The sequence below is a fragment of the Castor canadensis genome, chromosome 7 (genome assembly GCF_047511655.1).
Source record: "Castor canadensis chromosome 7, mCasCan1.hap1v2, whole genome shotgun sequence".
Lineage (NCBI taxonomy): Eukaryota > Metazoa > Chordata > Mammalia > Rodentia > Castoridae > Castor > Castor canadensis.
The window spans coordinates 109486936-109507845 of record NC_133392.1 but is presented as its reverse complement, the minus strand read 5'-3'; the positions used below and the strand labels follow the sequence as shown (position 1 = coordinate 109507845).

The window sequence follows — 20910 nt, the reverse complement described above, 5'->3', positions numbered from 1 at the left end:
TAGGAATGGTGGGCCAGGACAGAGCCAAGTGACCTGTGAAGGTGGAACTCGGAAACTGGTAGTGGTGGTGGTGGGGAAGTGGTTCCATGTACTAACAGAAGAAGGGCCTTCCAGACTTGGGAAGGACATTGGGTTTAACATGCCCCTGGGAAGTTTCAGGTGGACTTTGGAGTGACAACTGGTAGGTACAGGAGATTGCTATGTGGATAGAGAAAATATAGTGGGTCTTTGGAATCAGGTAGACCTCTGACTCATCCTCTTGCTGCTTTTGTGAATTTTTTTGGAGGGGGATGGCAGTTAATTAAACTTGATTTCTACCTTTGTGACAATCCTTAGCCCACAGGGTAGTTACTGGGAGGTGAGATGGGGTCATCTGTGACCCCATGTTGGAGGCTTCTTTAGTTTATTTCCTACTTCCCTGACGTCATGATGCTTTGATTTCATTTATGATCTTAGAATGTGGTGCTCACACAGTCCAGTGGGGTTTAAGCATATAGGTACCACCCAGCAAAGGCTACAAAGCACCTCCTTGCCATTTGGTAAACTGTCTCATAATTGTGGTGTCTACCTGTTTTCCTATGAACTTCTCTTGTGTCCAGTCCTGTCTAATCAGAAATACGTGCATTAAAGTTACCTGTGCACCCCTTAAAACACACAATTACCTATTAAAAATTGTGTCATTACTAAAATGGGAAAATTTCTAAGCTTATCTGTCTGATTGGATAAGCTTTTCCAAGCCTTTTGTTTCTCTCAGTGCTGGGGACCAAACACAGGGCTTCGGAACACTACCATGAGCTACACACCCTGGTCCTCTAAGTCCTTTGACGTGCTGGGTATAATCAAATTTAGACTTTTGCTTTGTTTTCCTAAATTCTAACCCAATGGCTTTGTTTTTTCTATAGAACCCAATAATGTAGTTTGCTGAAGATCTATAAAAATATTGGTTCCATAAGTAAGTACAGTTTCCCAATTTTCTTTTTTTATCTTACTTTTTTTTCTTTTATTATTCATATGTGCATACAAGGCTTGGTTCATTTCTCCCCCCCGCCCCCACCCCCTCCCTTACCACCCCCTCCCTTTCCCCCCCACCCCCTCAATACCCAGCAGAAACTATTTTGCCTTTATTTCTAATTTTGTTGTAGAGAGAGTATAAGCAATAACAGGAAGGGACAAGTGTTTTTGCTGGTTGAGATAAGGATAGCTATACAGGGAGTTGACTCACATTGATTTCCTGTGCGTGGGTGTTACCTTCTAGGTTAATTCTTTTTGATCTAACCTTTTCTCTAGTACCTGTTCCCCTTTTCCTATTGGCCTCAGTTGCATTTAAGGTATCTGCTTTAGTTTCTCTGCGTTAAGGGCAACAAATGCTAGCTAATTTTTTAGGTGTCTTACCTATCCTCACCCCTCCCTTGTGTGCTCTCGCTTTTATCATGTGCTTATAGTCTAATCCCATTGTTGTGTTTGCCCTTGACCTAATGTCCACATATGAGGGAGAACATACGATTTTTGGTCTTTTGGGCCAGGCTAACCTCACTCAGAATGATGTTCTCCAATTCCATCCATTTACCAGCGAATGATAACATTTCGTTCTTCATGGCTGCATAAAATTCCATTGTGTATAGATACCACATTTTCTTAAATGGCCACTGTAAATATTGTCTCAGGACATAATTTAGTTTTTCTAAAAGAAAGATTGATTTTTGACTTGATATTTTTTTACACTTGAAGCAAGTGCAAAATTTCTTTCCCTTGAGCTCAGATTTGTTTTGTTTTTGCAGAGTGCTTAGGGACTAAACATTATGCACAAGAGTGAGTGTGTTAAGTTTAAGTATTTGTTCCAGCTCCTCATGTCTTAGAACTGGACAGGATTTTAGGTCATTCTGCCCAAGTGCCCATTCTGCCCTGGATGTGCTAACACGTCTCCTCGTGAGCAGGCCCTTTCATTGCTGGACAGGGCTAATTGTTGGAAGATTTGTTTTCCCTTCTGAGATGAAACCAGCAACTTGAAACTGTCTTCAATAAACTGCCATCCATTTGTCCGACTTCCGTCTTCAGTGTCTCATAAATGAACCCACAAGCTCTTCAGATAATTGGAAATAGTTTCAAGGCACCACTGTGCCAACTTAAGTTGTCATTACCTCAAGAAAAATAGCTGGCCATTGCTCCCAACACTCTTCCCATGATTACATCCCTGGATTCTTTTTCAGCTGTTCACCACGATCCTGCTGCTACAGCTCCCGCAACAACCGGCTGACTGTGGAGTGTTATAGCTGTTCTCTGTGTACTCCCTACTTTCTACTCTTTCTTAATGTACATGCTATCTGGGGAGTTTCCTGTAGTACACACTAGCCTCATTAGCCAATCAAAAGCCCATGGTATTTTAGGGTGTATGTGAGGGTCATCCCAGAACCGAGATGTACGTATCAGTTACTCCAGGCTGCTTCATGTATATATCTACAGTTTTTTTTTTTTTTTTGGAAGCCTTGGGGTTTGAACTCAGGGCCTCATGCTTGCTAGGCAGGTGCTCTTACCAGTTGAGCCACCCACCCAGCCCTTTTTTGTGATGTTTTTTTTTCAAGATAGGGTCTTGTGAACTATTTGTCAAGGCTGGCTTTGAACCACTATCTTCCTGATCTCTGCCTCCTGAGTAGCTAGGATTGCAGGTATGAGCCACCAGTGCCCGGCTATAGCTCTACTTTTTTGAGTCAGGGGCCAGAAAGCCCCTTCCTTGGCCACACTGAGGGTGTGATGGCTACGTAGCATTGGTGGAGGAGCTGCCGGGAGTGTGGTGGAGTTATCAGTCAGCCTAAATATTGCAGGACGTGGACCACAATGGACAGCTCGTGACTGCATTTGCTCAATTATCTGTAGTTGGAGCTTTTTTGGATTTTTTCCCCATCTTGCCTTCTAAAATCCCAAACTGTATTGGTGTATTGGTGTATTGGCTCTGGAGCCAGATGGCTTGATTTGGAATCTGACTTGGCCCCCCCCAAGCTCTATGACCATGGGTAAGGTAGTCAGCCTTTTTGTGTTTGCAGGTGTAACACCCGATGACGTCAGAACTACCTCATAGGGTTTCCTCTGAGTCAGTTGTGGCACAGGCCAGGGCTAGAGTGAAGCAGGGAAGACACTGCCCTACAGTGAAAACTTAAGGGGGCACCGAAAAAAATCTCAGTAATCAAGATAAATAGTTTAATGACATAAAGTGAAAAAAAAAAAAGAGCCAAAATCTTATTTATTATTTTTTTAATTTTAATTTTTGAACTGAGCGTTGTGTTTGCAAAGCAGGTGCTTGAGCCATACCTCCAGTTCGTTTGGCTCTGGTTATTTTGGAGATGGGGTCTTGGGAACTATTTGCCTGGGCTGGCCTTGAACCACTGTCCTCCTGATTTCAGCCTCCCAAATAGGATTACAGGTGTGAGCCACTGGTGCCTGGCTTTAAATTTTAGTTTTTAAGAATGAGAGGTCTTGCTTTTTTTCTCAGCCTGGGGGACAGTGGCTTTCACAGGTGCAGTTCCACTACTGACAGTTGCTGCAGACATTTGGTCATCATGGTGCACTATACCCTGTATCTTCAGGGGTCAAGAGATCCTCTGCTTCTTGACCAGCCTGCAGAGTAGCTGGTACTACAGGTGTGCATAACTGCACCTGACTCAAAGTGTCAAAATTTTATTTAGGCCATGTGTGGTGTATGAATGTAATCCCAGCACTTGGGGAGACTGAGGTAGGAGGATGGTGAGTTCTAGGCTAGCCTGAGCTACATAACAAGACTCTCCAAAAAAGCCAAAATTTTAAATAAAGACCTGATCCAACAGAATTGGGCTTAGGGTGAAGTGAGAGAGAGTGAGTTGGACAAGAGTAGGGTAGGATCCTGTTTTGATTAAAAAAAAATTTTTTTTTGGTCAATACTGGGGTGTGAACTTAGGGCTTCACCCTTGCTAGGCAGGGGCTCTACCACTTGAGTCATACCTCCAGCCCTGATTAAGCATTTTTGTAGTTTTTTATTGTGGATTTCTTGGGCATTTATTTTGATATTTCAAGTATTGTAAGAGTAAGAGCTGGGCACATGGCATACACCTGTAGTCTCAACCACTAAGGAGGCTGAAGTGAAAGGATTGCTTGAACCCAGGACTTTTAGGCAAGTTTAGGCAACATAGACGCATCTCAAAACAAATAGATAAGCAAGCAAGCAAACAAAACCCAACAAAGCAATAAAATATTTATCTTGATTACATTTTTTTCTTCTTCTTCGGTGCCCTTTTTTTGCCCAAGGTAAGTGAGCCCTTTGCTCTCTGCCTCACCCTAGTTCCAGGTTGCTGTGTTGATATTTGATGTTACTATCGATTGCTTTGATGCATGGGTTTTTTTTGTGCAAATGAATTTTACAAGTTTTCTGGGACTTTCCCCCCTGGTCCCCAGTGTAGATTTCTTTGTTCTCATAGTCCTGGATCAATTTTAGGATTCATGCTAGAGGAGGTCATTCTTTATGTTCTACTAGATGTACTTTGAATTCACATTCCAAATGCTGCTGGGAGCGCCAATCCCAGAAAACAATAATAAAAAAAAAAAAATGTGTGCTGAGCTGCTGTGTAGAGGAACATCACCAAGCCCTGCAGGCTGAAATATCGCTCCTCCTCCTAGATGCTGGGATTGTGAAAGGCAGCCACAAATGGTCGCTGAGCCCTAGCTGGAACCGCTGGTGATGGCGCAAGATGTTCTAAGTGACAGGAGCCAGGAACTCACTGGAGCTGGCAAGTGGTGTTTCTAGGAGTGAGATTATGTCGATAGGCCCTTCCTGTCATTCTGGTGCTACAGGCATTTGCTTTTAGTTTTCTCTTAAATCTGTTTTATTACTGGCCACTGAAAGACAAGACAAGTTGCAGAATCAATTATTTAAAGCTTTGCTCTCAAGGGTTTAGGTGTTGTGCAAGGCAAAGTAACCGTCTGTTAGGACCGCTGACAAGGCAGCTTCCTGGTAGGATGTCATCCCTCTTGTAGTCCTTCCTTCATGTTTTCAGTACTGGGGTTTGAACTCAGGACCTTCACCTTGAGCCACTCCACCAGCCCTATTTTTGTGAAGGGTTTTTTTCCAGATAGGGTCTTGAGAACTATTCACTCAGGCTGGCTGGCTTTGAACTGCTATCCTCCTGATCTCTGCCTCCTAAGTAGCTAGGTAGGATTTCGGGTGTGGGCGACTGGCACCTGGCTCCCTCTTTAATTTTTTAATAAAGATCTAATCTGATTTTGCTGTGAGCACAAAATCATAGGTATAGTTGCTCTTAGATGGTCATGTAAGTTAGATGTTGCTGTGACCAAAATACATAAGACAGACTAGGCTAAAAATCATGATAGCAGTAATCATCAGAACTGAGTAGATTGTTTACCTGAAGATTTTGACATTTTTGTTTTTAAGTTGCAAAGTAGTGTCGTCTAATTATGCACTTGAAGTGGAGTGACTGTGAAGCATAACTTTGTTCTGGTGACTGCTGACAGTCACTGCTGACTTTGCTGCCATCACTGGTCATCTTTTCAAGACTCTCAGGTGTCTTCTGGCTTACAATAAGAAAAAAGAAAGAGGGAGCCTTTATTTTTTGCGGTACTGAGGCTTGAATTCAGACTATACCTCCACCAGCCCTTGTGATGGTGGTTTTTTTTTTTTTTTGAACTGTTTGCCCAGGCTGGCTTTGCGCCGTGATCCTCCTGATCTCTGCCTCCTGAATAGCTAGAATATAGGCATGAGCCACTGGTGCCCGCTTATGTCACCTTCTTTATGCCAACTTTTGGAGAGCAGCTGGGGCAGCTCTCAACTCCACACCTGTTCTCTTTTCTCCCTTTCATTGACAGGTGGAATAAGTGTGAAAAATTTGAAGTGACTCTAAAATTAGTCTCTCTGGAGCATTCAGGTTTCATGTATGTACTGTTTGGAATACCAGTGTGGATTAGAAGAAGCAGTAGGGACTTGGGTATGGAGAAAAAGTTTAGGGTTGAAATCAAGATCCCGGTCACCTACAGGAAGTTTGATTTCTGAGGGGAATGCCCTCAGAAATCTAGGAAGCCATTGGAGATGAAATAACTACAGATTGATTGTCCTGCCCAGTGAGGACTCTAGCAGAATTTAGTTTCCTGTTGGGTAATTTACCAGCTCAGATTTGGATTGGTGAAGTAAGACTTTCAGAGTTGCTAGATGAAATCCCATGCTTTCTTTTTTTCCTCCTCACTCCTGCTTGGACTGAGTTCTCAGGAGATTTTCAAATCACATCACAAATCCTTCTTGTATGTGTTGAGGGATTATGATATGAGACTTTATATGAGATATTCTTTAGTGACTTTGCTGTGTGTGAATAGAGGTTCTTGCAGTGTGGGTGACTCATTGGTGACCCTGTTAGCACTCTTAACTAGACCTTATCACAAATATCTCTCTTATTTACTCAGGGTATCAGTGAGTCCCAAGTCCCATGCAGTATCTGTGGATTAAAAGACACAGGCCCTCATCAATTTTGTGGTAGATGACAGCTGTCTACCCCAGCACCTGCAGTACTAGGGTCTCTCTTTGGTCACCTCTGGCTCAGATTTCAGGCCTCTCTAGAATTCAGTCTCCTTGTACGGGCTGTCCTTTTCTGCAAGGTTCATCTCATATTGGAGACTGACCTTCTCCCAAGGGATCTCTGATAATGAAATGGTCGTACTGAAGGTTTGTGGTGATGGGATTAGAGCCTGTCATGAGAATTTCTTGGCGTAGGACACAGACACCACAGGCCTGGAAACTAATCAGCCCTTTCCTCCAAACCATCTAGCTACTGCCTGCCCCTCCTCTGACTTAGTGTTCAATGTGTGGCCTTCCTGTTCTTCCTTCTAGGGACTCTGCTGTTTTTCTGCTGTTTCTCAGGCTTTCGGTCCTCTGTACCTACTACTTTCTTATCTTTCTTTACCGTTATCTCCCCCAAATAAACTCTAGCCATGTATTTGTTGATCCAAAAGCTCACTCAGTTGTTTCCCATGAACAGAGGGTCTAGAACAAAGCATAGGAAGGTTTAACACTTTAGTAACTTGATTAAAATTTAAATAAAATTCAGTCTCTTCCAGCTTTCTCTAAGAAAGAGGAGCATTTTAAAGATTGGTTTCCTTTTGGTTAGAAAGTCTCTCAAATGTCAAGGATTATTATTTTTTCTTGCTATGTTTTACTCTTCAGTCCTTTTTTTCCTCTTTATTTGAAAAAGACTGCTAGAAGGTGGGCACCATGGTAAATGCCTGTAATTCCAGCATTCAGGCGGGTGACAAGTTCAAGGCCAGCCTGGGTACATAATGATCTCCAGGCCTGCCTGGAGCACATGGAGAGATCCCATCTCAACAACAGAGAGTTAGGAAATAATGCCTGTTTTTCTTTGAGACAGGGTCTTGTTATCTAGTCTCTAACTCTCCTGTCCCAGCCTCCTGAGTGCTAGGATTTCAGACATGCCACCACAGCTGGCTAGTATTTGTGTGACTCATAGTAGGGACCTCAGTTGCTTTCCATTTTAAAATTTACAAATGGTTCCCTTTTTTGTGTGTAAACACATTTTAGTTTCAAAACACCCAACAGTAGCCTTGACCATGGGTAGTTTGGACAACCACTGGTCCAGTTCTTAAGTGTTTGGTGATGGTTGTCCCTGGTGTTGTTATTGTCACTGTTGTGTGCTGGGCCCCTGGTAGCTGAAGAAGTGGCCAGTGTGCCATGGGCTCTCACCCTCCTTCTGCTCCTTTTGGAGGCTGGTGAGCAGGGCACATTTTTTGGTATTCTTGCTGCAGCTCTCCACAGAGCATTCATTGCCAGAAAGTTGAAGGAGGGAGGGGAGAAGGAGAGGTAGGAAGAATTGGTCATGGGCAGCGACAGCAATCCATCCTGTCTGAGCAGATGGCGGTGGGGAACAGCAGCTCCTCTTAAGCTGATCACAGCCAAGAGTCTGCTCAGGAAGGCAGCCCTTCAGGTGCCATGCACAGCCAGCTCCAAGCTCGGGGTCTTCATCAATGGCAAGGAATGACTTTTTGTGTTGCTTTAAAAGTGAAATTCCCCCTCTTCTGAAAGGGGCTGGTGAGAATACTGGGATCAGGTTACAGGAACTTTATTCCGTGTTTTTGCAGAGAAAATCTAGAGCACTCAAGAGATTTGAAGTGTAATCCTGTTCCTTAGGGCTGAAGTGCTTGGTGTGGTGGATACCGAGGCAGATTTGCAGGCCTGAGCCTGAAAAGACGGTTCAATACTCTGGCTCTAAGATCTCTTCTTCTGAGTTTTGGCAGACCTTCTAGATTACTTGCTTTTTTTCTTATTTGTTCTCTTGCCCAACTTCTGCCTCCGTTGCAATCTGCTCTTTTCTCCTCTGCTACTTTTCTGTAAGGCAGGCTGTGATACTGCACCAGACATTTGCGGTGTGTTTGTAAGTGCATGTGTTCCCATCTTGGGCCAAGAAAATACTCCTGACACAGGCCATCTACATTTTTTGGCTTATGAAACTCCAATATCCTTTTCTTTTATGATTTATTTGCTCTTAAAAAATGAGGATACTGCGTTATTATATTCTCTGAATCAATATGGAGGACCGAATGTCTGCTGTTGGGATGAGAAGGCCTAGGAAGGAAGTATCTGCTGGAGATGCTTTTTGCTTGGACACTGGAGCTTCCCCTTTCTAGGTCATGCCAATTCCTCCCTTATTCAAAGTCATGGCTCTTTGTCCATGCGTCTTTTACTTGGCTATTGTAGGAACATACCTACTGCCAAGACGTTTCCAGACCCAGAATACAAAATTAAAATAAGTGAATGAAAATAACCAGTCTGACTATACAGAAAAGAGGAGGAAGGCCTAACAAAACATTGGCCTGTACTCCTCTAAGCACTAACAGACACTAGCAGGTGATACAGGCCTGAGTTCTGGTCCTCACTCTACCCTTTGCAACTGGATTGGGTATTGGATCAGTGTGTTAGCTGCCAGTGAAAGCAGGGAGACTGTCTTTAGCCTTTAATGGTTTTTTCCCTTGGGGTAGAGGGAGTGGGACTGGTGTGTGGTGTGTGTGTGTGTGTGTGTGTGTGTGTGTGTGTGTGTGTGACTGGGGTTTTTTTAAAATTTTTAATTTTAATTTTAATTTTTTTCTTTTATTATTCATATGTGCATACAAGGCTTGGGTCATTTCACCCCCCTGCCCCCACCCCCTCCCTTACCACCCACTCCACCCCCTCCCGCTCCCCCCCTCAATACCCAGCAGAAACTATTTTGCCCTTATTTCTAATTTTGTTGTAGAGAGTATAAGCAATAATAGAAAGGAACAAGGGTTTTTGCTGGTTGAGATAAGGATAGCTATACAGGGCATTGACTCACATTGATTTCCTGTGCGTGGGTGTTACCTTCTAGGTTAATTCTTTTTGATCTAACCTTTTCTCTAGTTCCTGGTCCCCTTTTCCTGTTGGCCTCAGTTGCTTTTAAGGTATCTGCTTTAGTTTCTCTGAGTTAAGGGCAACAAATGCTAGCTAATTTTTTAGGTGTCTGACCTATCCTCACCTCTCCCTTGTGTGCTCTCACTTTTATCATGTGCCCAAAGTCCAGTCCCCTTGTTGTGTTTGCCCTTGATCTAATGTCCACATATGAGGGAGAACATACGATTTTTGAATTTAGGGCTTCAGGCTTGCAAAGTAGGCACTCTGTCGCTTGAGCCACACCTCCAGCCTATAAATCCCCTCTTCCCCTCCTCAGAGGACCTCGGTAGATGAAAGGAAGCTGGTGTGGTTGAAGCATTCTGGGGGCTGGTCCTCTATGATCCACACAAGAACACAAAGCCAGGTCCAGGGAATTGAAATTACTGCTAGTAAGGGAACTGGAAGAAGCTCCCAACTCTTAACGCAGATGTGGAAACTGGAGACACTGATAAATGAAGTACCTTGATGTGTTCAGAATCCTGTGGGCAGAGAAATTATGTACCAAGACTCCTGATTCTGATTCCTAGTTGGGTAGGAATTCCTTGTGTTATATTTGCTTTTTATCTCATTATAGATTCACTTTTTTTTTGGCGGGGGGAGCTGTGCTGGGGTTTGAATTCAGACCCTCATGTGCTTGCTAGGCAGGTGCTCTACCACTTGAGCCACTCCACCAACCCACCCATTCTCATGTTTAAAAGGGCATGTCCCTTGAAAAGATGCAGACATTGGCAAATGAATCACATTACTGATTTCTTCTCTTTTTAATCATACAATTAGAGATAAAGAGATGTACACCATGAAAAGACAATTTTTCTTTTGCAGTCAACTTAATTTTGACCTAGGGGATAAACAGTCACACAGATCACAGATTTGAATGATGTCTAAATATTTTAGGGGCTAAGCAACCACACAGATAACACATATTAACAACTTCCTGTGGTTAAACACCAACAATAATTCCTCCTATTACAAGGTAAATACTACAGCCTAAGCCTAAATGGCAGTGGGAAGGTATTGAAGTATCTGGTCAGCACCTTAGTCTTATGGGTGCTGACCATATCTGGGGACCTTAGTCTTATAATGAAAGTCCAAAAGAGTAAGAAGAATAGTTACAGTCTTTAGTTTTACCTTCTTTAGAAAAAGCTTACAAGTGCAGTTCATGGTGATGCCCATCTGTAATCCCAGTACTCAAGAGGCTGAGGCCCCAGGTTCAAGGCCAGCCTGAGCTATGTAGTGAGACCCCCCATCTTAAAAAGAGAGGTAGGTGGGTTTTAGTCTCTTAGCCCTGCATAACTCTCAGCTGGAACAAATACATGTTAGTTTGAAAATATTAACTTGTTTCCTAAATACTAAATTTTCTGCTTCTCTGAGTGAATACTTTGGAGTCCTAATAAAAAATCTTTAAGAGTTGACTCAGAAGCATTTGTGGGTGTTTAAGAATGTCAGAGCTCCAGGAAGAGCAAGCAGCTACTTGTAGGGACAGAACGTTTCTTGTTAAGAGGTCAGGCTTGATATCCAAATGCAACCTGCAGTGGTGATCATCTGCATCAGTTTGTAGAGACTGAAGCAATTTCTGTGAGAACCACCAACAACATGCACCAAATGTCCTTTTGTGTAGTCTAACCAGGTCACAGAATGCTTGGCTTAATTTGGTAATCTATTTTACTCAGTTATTCAAGGCTTGCCAAAGGATTTAAGATAGCACTTGAAGAAAACTTTGCTGGGCCTAGTGTTTGGTTCTTACTGTGTTGATGAGAGGGCTTTTTCTGAATCTTACTTGCCTTGAAGTCATGACTGACTACTGGTTGTTGAGCCATACAGTAGATATGGTAAGGGATGTGGGAAGAATAAATTTTATTTCATAAATTGGGAGCCCTTCTGGATGGGAGGATGAAGTTTAAAAGATGTGATAGCTTTGCATCTCAGGTAGACGGGCCTTTTTATTTTATTTTTTATGTTATTGAATCTATGACCTCATACATGCTAGGTAAGTGACATCCCTAGCCTTGAACTTGCCATTCTCCTGCCCCAGTCTCTCTCTTTTTAAAATAAGTTTTCTTTATTCTTATAGTCACTTCTTTTTTATTATCATATTATTGTTGTACTTGGGGTACATTGTGACACTTACAAAAGTTCTCACAATATATCATAGTTGAATTCACCTCATCCTTTCTCCTCCTTTATCCCTTCCTCCCCCCATTCCTGGAATAGTTTCAGTAGATCTTATTTTTCCATTTCCATACATGAGTACATAGTATTTCTACCATAGTCACCCTTCTATATCCTGTCCTTATATTCTCCCCCTCCACTGGTACAAAATCCCCTCCTCCCAGGCAGGACCTATTCTGCCCCCCTTTTCTCTGTTTTTGAAGGAAAAAAAGATATTTTTGTTTGTTTATAAGGTATAGGGTGTGTCATTTCCATGCCTATATGTATTATAATCTGAATTGTTTCATCTCCACTATTTTTGTTTTTATTTTAGTCTCCTTCTTACGGTGATTTCAACAAGCTTAAAAATTTTATATTCGGTGGTGCTTAGAAAGTACGTTAACCATATTCACTTTCTTTACTTTCTTCTTTTACTTTTCCTCTCCTGTTAGTGACCTCCCATTTAGTGTGACCTATTTTTGATAATATTGCTTGCATTTGTATTAGTTCGATATTCCACTTATGAAAGAACACATGTGGCCTTTGGCTTTCTGAACCTGGCTAGCTTCACTTAAGATGAGGTTCTCCAGTTCCATCCATTTACCTGCAAATGACAAAATTTCATTCTTTATGGCTGATAAAATTCCATTCTTCTTCAATCTCTTAAATAGCTGGGGTTATAGGCTTGTGCCACCACACACAACAAGTCGTTCTTATTGTTAAAATAAAAGTAGGATAGTCTCGGGCCTCACGGAGATGGAGGGTTGAGTGACGCAATAGATACAAAGGTACAGGGCTATCACAGATGGTTACACTGCTACTGGCATGGGGGTTCACGACTGAGAGGAGAGTGAGGCTTCTAGACCAGTCTTGGTTCTGCCCACTGAACTATTCTGGCTCCTGAGGGAGTGGGCAGCTTTTGGGAATGTATGCATGGGCACAGTCTATTTCCTTAGCTGTGTGTCTGCAGGCTATTCTGTCCAAGAGGACATCTCTTTCTAGTGTACAGAGACACCACAGGGACAATCTTCAGCCCAAGTGCTGAAGAGGGCATTACTATTCTGAAGAAAGAGAAGAATAAACAACAAGCGAAAGCTTCTTAGATGGCTTTCCATCTAGGTCTGGGAAAGTAAGAGACTATCAAGTTGGAAATGGAAGACTGAGCCAACGTGCCATAGATTGGAGGATGCAAGGTTGTGAGGTGGTGGTACCTCTGCTACTTGAAGGCTGGTTCCTCCAGCCAGCTTTCTGGTAGCCCTTCAAAAGCCCATCCAGGATATAAGCCTTCCTTGGGCCTGAGGTGGGATTGTGGTCCTGTCCTGCCCGGGGCTCATCCCCATTGTAGCTCTGCCTCTCCTGTCTTGTCTTTCCTCTGTGAGACTGTGGCATGCATGACTCTGTGCCTGGTGCACAGAAGTCAAAGGTTGACCATAAAGGGACTGTGGTGGGAGGTGAGGTCTGAGCAGGAGTTTCTATGTTAGGGGAGGGATTGGAAGTGATTTGTACCTACTTGTGTCTTTAGAAGATTCCTGTAGGAGATGTGTGGAGATGATGGGAGGAGGGGGAAAGGGTCTTGAAGGGAGGAGAGGAGGTGACTTGACTTTTTGCTACGAACTTTTTAAAGTCAGAGATGTGGGATGTAATGGAAGGGAGGTAGTTACACAGAGCAGCACCAGCTATTTCCTCACAGTGCATATCACCACCAGCAGTACTTACTGAGTTCACACAGAAGCTTACCCCTTACTGTGCCTCTCTTCCCACCCCTACTATTTTTTTTTTTTTTGGGGGAGATAAGGTCTTCATAGGTAGCCTAGCTGGCCTCAAACTCAAGATCCTCCTGCTTCAGGCTCCCGAGGGCTAGGATTACAATTGTGTACCATCATACTTGGCTCCCCATCCCTTTTATACAGGCATTTGCTTCACCATTCAAGAATGGTGTAGTGGTTAAGGAAATGAACTGTGGTGCTAACCTGCTCAAGTTCCAGTCTCCGCCACAACTGAGTTACTTTGGGCAAATACCTGAACCTTTCTGTGTCTGTTTCCTCCCCTAAGAAATTGGGGAATTAATAGTACTGACACAATATTTGTGAGGATTAAACGTCTTCATGTATATAAATTCCCTAGAATAACCCTTGGCACTTAGGAGCAAGTATTTATTATCTCCATGTCCTCAAATGAAATTTGCAAACAAGCATCATTTCAAGTCTTGTATACATATTAATACAGACAAGGAGCTTGTCTATAAAGTTGCTGAAGCAAAAACACACAATGTGACCAAAGCCTAATACTGTAGCCTTTCGGTGGCAGTACTGGGATTTGAACCCAGGCAGCATGGCTCTGGAGTGTGTGTTCCTGACCATTACAGTAGGTCAGAATTTCTTCATCGTTACCAATAGCAAGTGTCAGGACATGGTTTAAAACTGTCTTGATATGAAGGAAAAGAAAACTTGGCTTTGAGGAAGACTGAGTTGAAGGGTGGATCCTGGGCGTCTGAAATGACTCATTTAGGTTAGTTCCAAGATGCCTTAAATTTAGGAGTTTCTTCCATAATTTCTACCTCTAAAGGACTTTGACGTCTATTTAAAGCTTATTCTCTCACTAGAAGAGATTCCTTAAAGTGATATCAAGGATAAACAGTTGAGAGAATGAAGTTTTTCTTGAAAAAAATGTTTGCCAAGTGACTAACTCAGTGCCAAAATATCCTTGCAAGTGTGGATGTGAAGTTAGCAGACTCACAAAGCTGCAGTTCGTCATTGATCAGGGCTTTGGGGACACGTGCATATTCTTGTGTGTTCATGCGTTTTGGCATATCCATGATGCTTTGGCAAAGGGTTGACGGGGGGGCGGGGGAGCTGGGGGCGGGGGGCGGAGTTTCTCTTAATTTTATTCCCTCCATAGTCTGCTAGGTACTTCCAGGGCATGCATCCTTGTGAGGGAATCAGCTCATTTACAGGGGTCTGTCCCTTTTCTGGCTTGAACAATGAAAAGAACATTGACGCTTTCTGTTTCTGGTGACTTAAGCCAGGCATTTTGGGAATTTGCTGTTTGTGAACATTTGTCCAGCTCTATCTTCTGTATTCAGCTTGCCCTCACTTGATCAGAACAAGAGGCTGTGTGTGTGTGTGTGTGTGTGTGTGTGTGTGTGTAGAGTGGCACCCAGCCTAAGAAGTACAATGACTGCTAGTGCCTTTGCATCCTTCAGATATCCTTCTCCATTCCTTCCCACCCCTCTATACCACTATCTTGTATGTAATGGTGATTGTTATTTTGTCACGTGTGTACCCCTCAGCATTAGATCGATTTTTGTCGGTTTTAGACTTTCATATAAATGGTCAGATTCATTAGGTAGAGAATCAGAATTAAGTCTTCACTTTTTATTTGGGATGTGCCAGTAAAAGATAGGTGAGCGTTTCATAAGTTGACTTTGTTTTGAAAGTATGCCAGATTGTCAACTGTTTGGTGCCTGACCAAGCCATCAGGAACAGACAACTAACTGCTCCTTTCATGGCTTCTCTGACCCCTAGGAACTGTGCCACAGTCTGGCACAGAGTAGTTGCTCAGTAAATATTTTTAAGTGAATGACTGAATTATAATAGCAAGGCCAATGAACTTCACTTGTCATGACAGTATCCATGCAATTTTTTATGTTTTTTTTTTTCTGAGTTGGGGTGTTGCTGTGTATCACAGGTTGTTAAAATTCACTATGTACCCAGACAGTCCTCCTGCCTCAGCCTCTAAGTGCTGGGATTACAGGTGTTCAATGCCATGCCCAGGTTTGTAGTTTCAGTAGAACTGAATGTATAAGTCCTTGCCAGGAAAAACATATCCCAATGTAAAAATTTAATCTAGCATGCAGATTAATAGTTGTAGTATTTATAATAGACCTGGTTGTTCAGTCATAGTTCTATTTTAGTTCTAAAAGTTAGCCCTGGTCCTCTGGGAGAATGAATAGAATGGGAAGGAACAGTTAGTTTAAAATGCATATTGGATCCCTGCTTTTTTGGGGGAGGGGCTTGGGGGATGAGAAGACAGGGTCTTGCAATGTAGCCCAAGCTGGCCTACACCTTGGTATGTTGCACCCCGCCAGACTTTGAGCTCTGTGATCCTCCTGCCTTCACCTCCCCAGTGCTGGGATTACAGGCTGTGTAATCTCTGCCTGGCTTGGACATTTGCTTTGCATAAGACTCTATTTCCCATACACCAGAGATAATGGTGTACAAGACAGACACAACCTCCTCCTATGTGATGGGGAAGGCAGACAGGAAGAATAAAATGTTTGTAGTGAATGCTATTGGATGGAAAACAGGATGCACTGGGGATGTGTACAGGGGAAACTGAAGAGGGAAGAGGCCCTCGGGGGCTGGAGGGTAAGATGGTAGAGAGAGAAGCTGTGCTGATGTAGGCAGGAGCCAGATCTGGGAGGAACTTAGAAGCCTTGGCAGCCAAACCATTTTGAAGTTGCAGAATCCTTTAAGCAGGGTTGTGAGGCAATCAGATGCCCATGTTACAACAACTGCTCTGACTGCAGGGTACAAGTGAGGTCATGGAATGTGGGGGAGGGGAGAGTTTAGAGGAAACTGCTAACATTAAGTCTTATCTTTTGAAGTCTAGCTTTAGAAGGGAGAAGTAGTTTGAGTGAGATTTGTACCAGAGGTAGAAAGATGAACTCTCATCTGAATTATGAAACTTCTGTTTGAGCTACTTTTTTTTGGGCAGCTCAGGGATTCAAACTCAGGGCCTCATGCTTGCTAGGCAGGCGCTCTACCACTAGAGCCACTCCACCAGTCCTGAAGCTGCTTCTTAATTGTGTGTGTTTCTCATAATTACTTGTTCTTGGATCTATTCCACTCCTTGGTGATCTTCTGGAGGGCACTCTTTGTACCTGTAGCACCTTTCATGGTACCTGGTACACAGCAGATGTGCAGAAGTTTGGTTGGATGTGGTTTGGGGGTTTTGCTACTGGTTCTGTGTGGTGACAGTGACTTTGGGGTAGAGATGATGATGGGTGTGGTGACACCAGCTCACGGGGTACTGGCAGGATGGTTGCACTGCCGCCTTCTGGCCTGTGTTTGTCCTTGCTTGTGCTACGAAACACATTTGTCATTGTCCTCACCCTGGCACTTTCTGGCTAGTTATTGAAAAAAGTAGATGACACAGGAAGAGATAAGAAGACAAATATTCGCCTTTCTTAAGTTATGGATGGTAATTGATTCTGAGACTTGCATTCCAGTTGACTTAGTTTATCTGACTAAGTCAACTATCTTGAGATCTTAATCACTGCTTCTATTAAAACAAATCTTCCTCCGGGTTATTTTAAACTTGAGGTTGCAGGGTATATGTTGGGTTAACCCAAGGTATCTCTCAAGGGGCACAAAAGGACAGTTAGGGGCCTCGAAGGACAATGGGGGCTCCACTATCAAGAGTCTGAGAGCCTGACTGGCTTTCTGTATTTGTGACTAATGCTGTAGGAATAAATCTGGAGTGGTCAAAGGTAAATCCACTGGGAGGTTCAATGTTTGACCAAACACTTTCATTTAATTTAGTTTGTAATCAATAATCTATTCCTATTTCATAAGATATTTAGAAGGCACCTGATAGGCAACGTAAGGGTCACTCTGCTAGTTTAATCGTGATAATTACTGACTTTAATTTTTCTGCCTGATGATAGAAACTTCCATGAAATTTTGCTGTTGAAAGCTTTGATTAGCACCCAACCCCAAAGTTCAGGCTCAGTGCTTTGAGACAGGCCTCTTGCTAGAGCCTGGCACATGGTAAATGCATAATAGCGAATTCAGGGAGTATTTAAGCCATGAAATGAAAGATAACCTGTATGTTCCGGTTCCGTAGTTTCCATCAATGAACAGTGTGCCATCTCCCACTCTTTCCTTATTTTGTGACAACAGTCAGTCTTTCACATTTTGGATCCGTCTGGATTTATTTCTGTTTGGAAGTCGTTTATTCTCTGCAATATATAAGCTGACTGCCCTGAGTATTTAGGGTGGCTGCAGAATGAAATTCATGCTACCTGAATATCTGTGTGTGTTCATCTTCAGACTTTTTCTAGAGAAATGCCACACATTTACAGCCTGTCTTCGTTATCTACAAAGAAGCATTTTCTTTTTAACCAGTCATATGGTCACTTACATCGTGGGTCAAACATCCTGCTGTTCAGCAGTTACTAGTGTTTGGTACACCTGAATCTAATAGTCTGTTATAGTCTGTTAATATGAAATTTGAAGCTCATAAAATATTTTATTTTGGAAGCATGAATTTTTTTTTTTGGCAGTACTGGGATTTGAACTCAGAGTCTTATGCTGGCTAGGCAGGCACTCTACAACTTTAGCCACTCCCCCAGCCCTCTTTCAGAACTGCACCATCATGCCTGGCTCTAAAGTTTACATTTGAGTGTTTCCTGGTTCTTTATGAATTATATGTGTGGGTGTACATGAAGGCTGTATAAGACACTGGATGTGTGTTGCATTCTTTTCTGGAATACTTCTTGAGAAACTGCCTTTTCTTCCAAATAAGCTGCAAGGGCAGATGAAGGGCCAGTTTTCAGGAAAGGGCCTCTGCCTTCTGACAGGATGTTTGCTTTCTAATGAGGCTTTCCTTCAGAGGCAGGGAAGGCCTTGCTTAGGCTGTTGAGTCTGAGTTTTCATGGTGGGGTCAGTGTTTTGGAGTCTGATGTTGTGTCAGGTTAGCCGACATGTTGCCTATTCTCCTCCAGAGAGGAGCCAAGGCCGCCAAAAATAGCTAGGAAAATATGTTGCAGTTAGATATTTCTCTTAATTGTTAAATTAGAGTAGGATGACTCTGGAAGTCTTCCACAGGGTAATTTTAAGCTTGAGGTTGCACAGTCTGTGTTGGATTAACTCAAGGTATTCTCTCAAGAGACAGAAGAAGGTCTCCTTCCATTGCTTCTGTGTTAATTCAGGTCTTCATTTTCTGCTTGGATTGTCACAGCATCCTTTGCTTCTTCCACAGCATCCCCATCCCAGTGGCACATTTGTGACCTACATAGGCCCATAAAGCTTTCTAGTTTAATGTGCTTCAGTTGTCATTCTCCAACAAAGAACCCCACATTTTCACTTTTCACTAGGCCCCACAATTTAAGTAGATCGAGGAGTGGCATTTCTAAAACTACCTTCTTTAAATATCCTCTGAGTCCTTGCTCCTTATCCCACCTTGTCTGACCCCATGTTTTATTAGTGTCCTTTTCAATAGTCACTGCTTGAACTTCCTCTAGGTATGCACTGGCCCCAGGTCTCTGCAGTATTTACTCATGGTGCTCCCTTCCCCTCAGTTCCTACTTGGTTATATTGATATCTGTTTGTGTTCTGAAATGCTAGAGAACTAATTTGAGACTGACGGCTTGGGCCATAGCTCAGTGATTAGGGCACGTGCCTAGCGTGTGTGAGGCCCTGAGTTTGAGCCACAAGATCGGAGAAGGAAAATCACTGGGCTGAAATCTAACCAGCCACTTGTCCAAATCACTTTGCTTGCCTCATCTCCATTAGTTGCTGTCTAGGAATATCTTGGCATAATGGCTCTCTTTTTGTCAGGGTAAAAGATTTTTACCTCATCTTTAGGTCATTCACTCATTCATACATTTTTATTTAGCATATTTTAATTGTACATAATAGTAGATTTCATTATTATATTTTCATACGTTTATATAATGAACTTTGACTCTATTCACCCCCATTACTCACTCTTGGTCCCACCTCCTGCTTGTCCTCTTCCTCTTCGCAAATATCCTCTTTTCTACTTTCATGTCCTTAACGAAAAAAAAATCTCTATTCATGTGGGAGAGAAAACATGTGCTATCTGTCTTTCTGAGCCTGGCTCATTTTGCTCAACATGCACCAAAGTTTTACAGCAGGCCATAAGCTCAGCAGTGAGGATGTGGCATTGAACAGAATAGTTCACTTTTTCCTCATTGAGCTGCTCTAGTTGGGGAAGGCTAGAAAGTGAAATAACATACATCCACATATGACATGGAAGATCTAGAGTTCTAGAAAACAGGGCAAAGTTCACACCTTGGTTGCTCACCTCAGAGGATGTGTAGGTGTGGTTTATGGTCACCTTAAACTTGGATGGATGGGAGTAAGCACCGGGCTCTGGGCTTCACCTGACACATTGCAGTGGGAGACAGTGCAGAGCTTATCAGTTACTCTGTGTATCCTTTCTGCATAGAATGGGGATACCATATGTACATGGAATGTGGATATCATACAGGATACGGAACCATACGGGTGTTACTGCTCAAAGGAACAGAAAACTCAGTGTATCATTATTTGCAACAAAAAGTAGAAACAGGGATTGGGGTGTAGCTCAATGGCCGAGTACTTATCTGGAATTTATGAGGCTCGAGGTTTGAACTGCCAAAAGGGATAATTAGAAACAACCCAAATTTCTTTTAAAGTACATATAAACAAAATGTGGTGTAGCCATATGACAGAATGTTATTCAACCATAAAAAAAGAGTGAAATGTAGATAGTAGTTCAACATGAATGAACTTTAAAAACGTTCTGCTAGTTGAAAAAACCCAGAAACAAAAGAAAACATGAATATTGTATGATTCCATTTATGGGAAATGTCCTCAATAGGTAAATAGAGGTAGAAAGTGGTTTAGTCACTGCAGAGAGAGGACAGTGCTGGAGGGAGTGGGGAGTGATGATTAGTGGGTACAGAGTTTGTTTCTGGGGTTAGGACTGGTGATGGTTGCACAACATTGAATATACTAAAAGCCACTGAATTGTACATTTTAACTGGAATTTTTTGTGGTGTGGGAATTATATCTCAAGCTGTCAAATACCAGTATGACATTACCTTGGAAGGTGAGGCTCTTAAGAGAATTAATTGAAAGGACACTTAATGTGCCTAAAGCATGGTGCCTGGGCACAGTGTGGGTGCAGTTAGTGGTTAAGTAATGCTGACTCCTTATCAGTAAACTGGAACTTTCATTCCCAGCTACATCTCTAGAATATTACCTGTTACATGGTATGCGATCAGTAGTACTTGTTGAATGAATGTGGTTTCTTCAACATTCAAGTTCAGCCACATTCATGAATATGGCTTTCTTCATGGTTCTGCTCCTTACAGTATGTTACTGAATAGGTTTCAGTATGGCCTGTGGGTTCTCTTGTTTGTTTTGTTATTGTTGCTGCTTTTTTTGGGTGGGAGCAAACAGGGTCTCATTATGTAGCCTAGGCTTGCCTCAAACTCATGATCTTCCTGCCTCATCCTCTCGTGCTGGGATTACAGGCATGCATCACCAAGCCCAGCTTGGGCCTATGTTTTTGAGCTACCTGTCCAG

General features: G+C 42.7%; 1 protein-coding gene across 3 annotated transcripts in view; it reads left to right on the top strand.

The window, feature by feature from the left end:
• Positions 1-20910, top strand: part of Ak4 (adenylate kinase 4) — a 122572-nt gene that overhangs the window by 75476 nt on the left and 26186 nt on the right. The window lies entirely within an intron of this gene.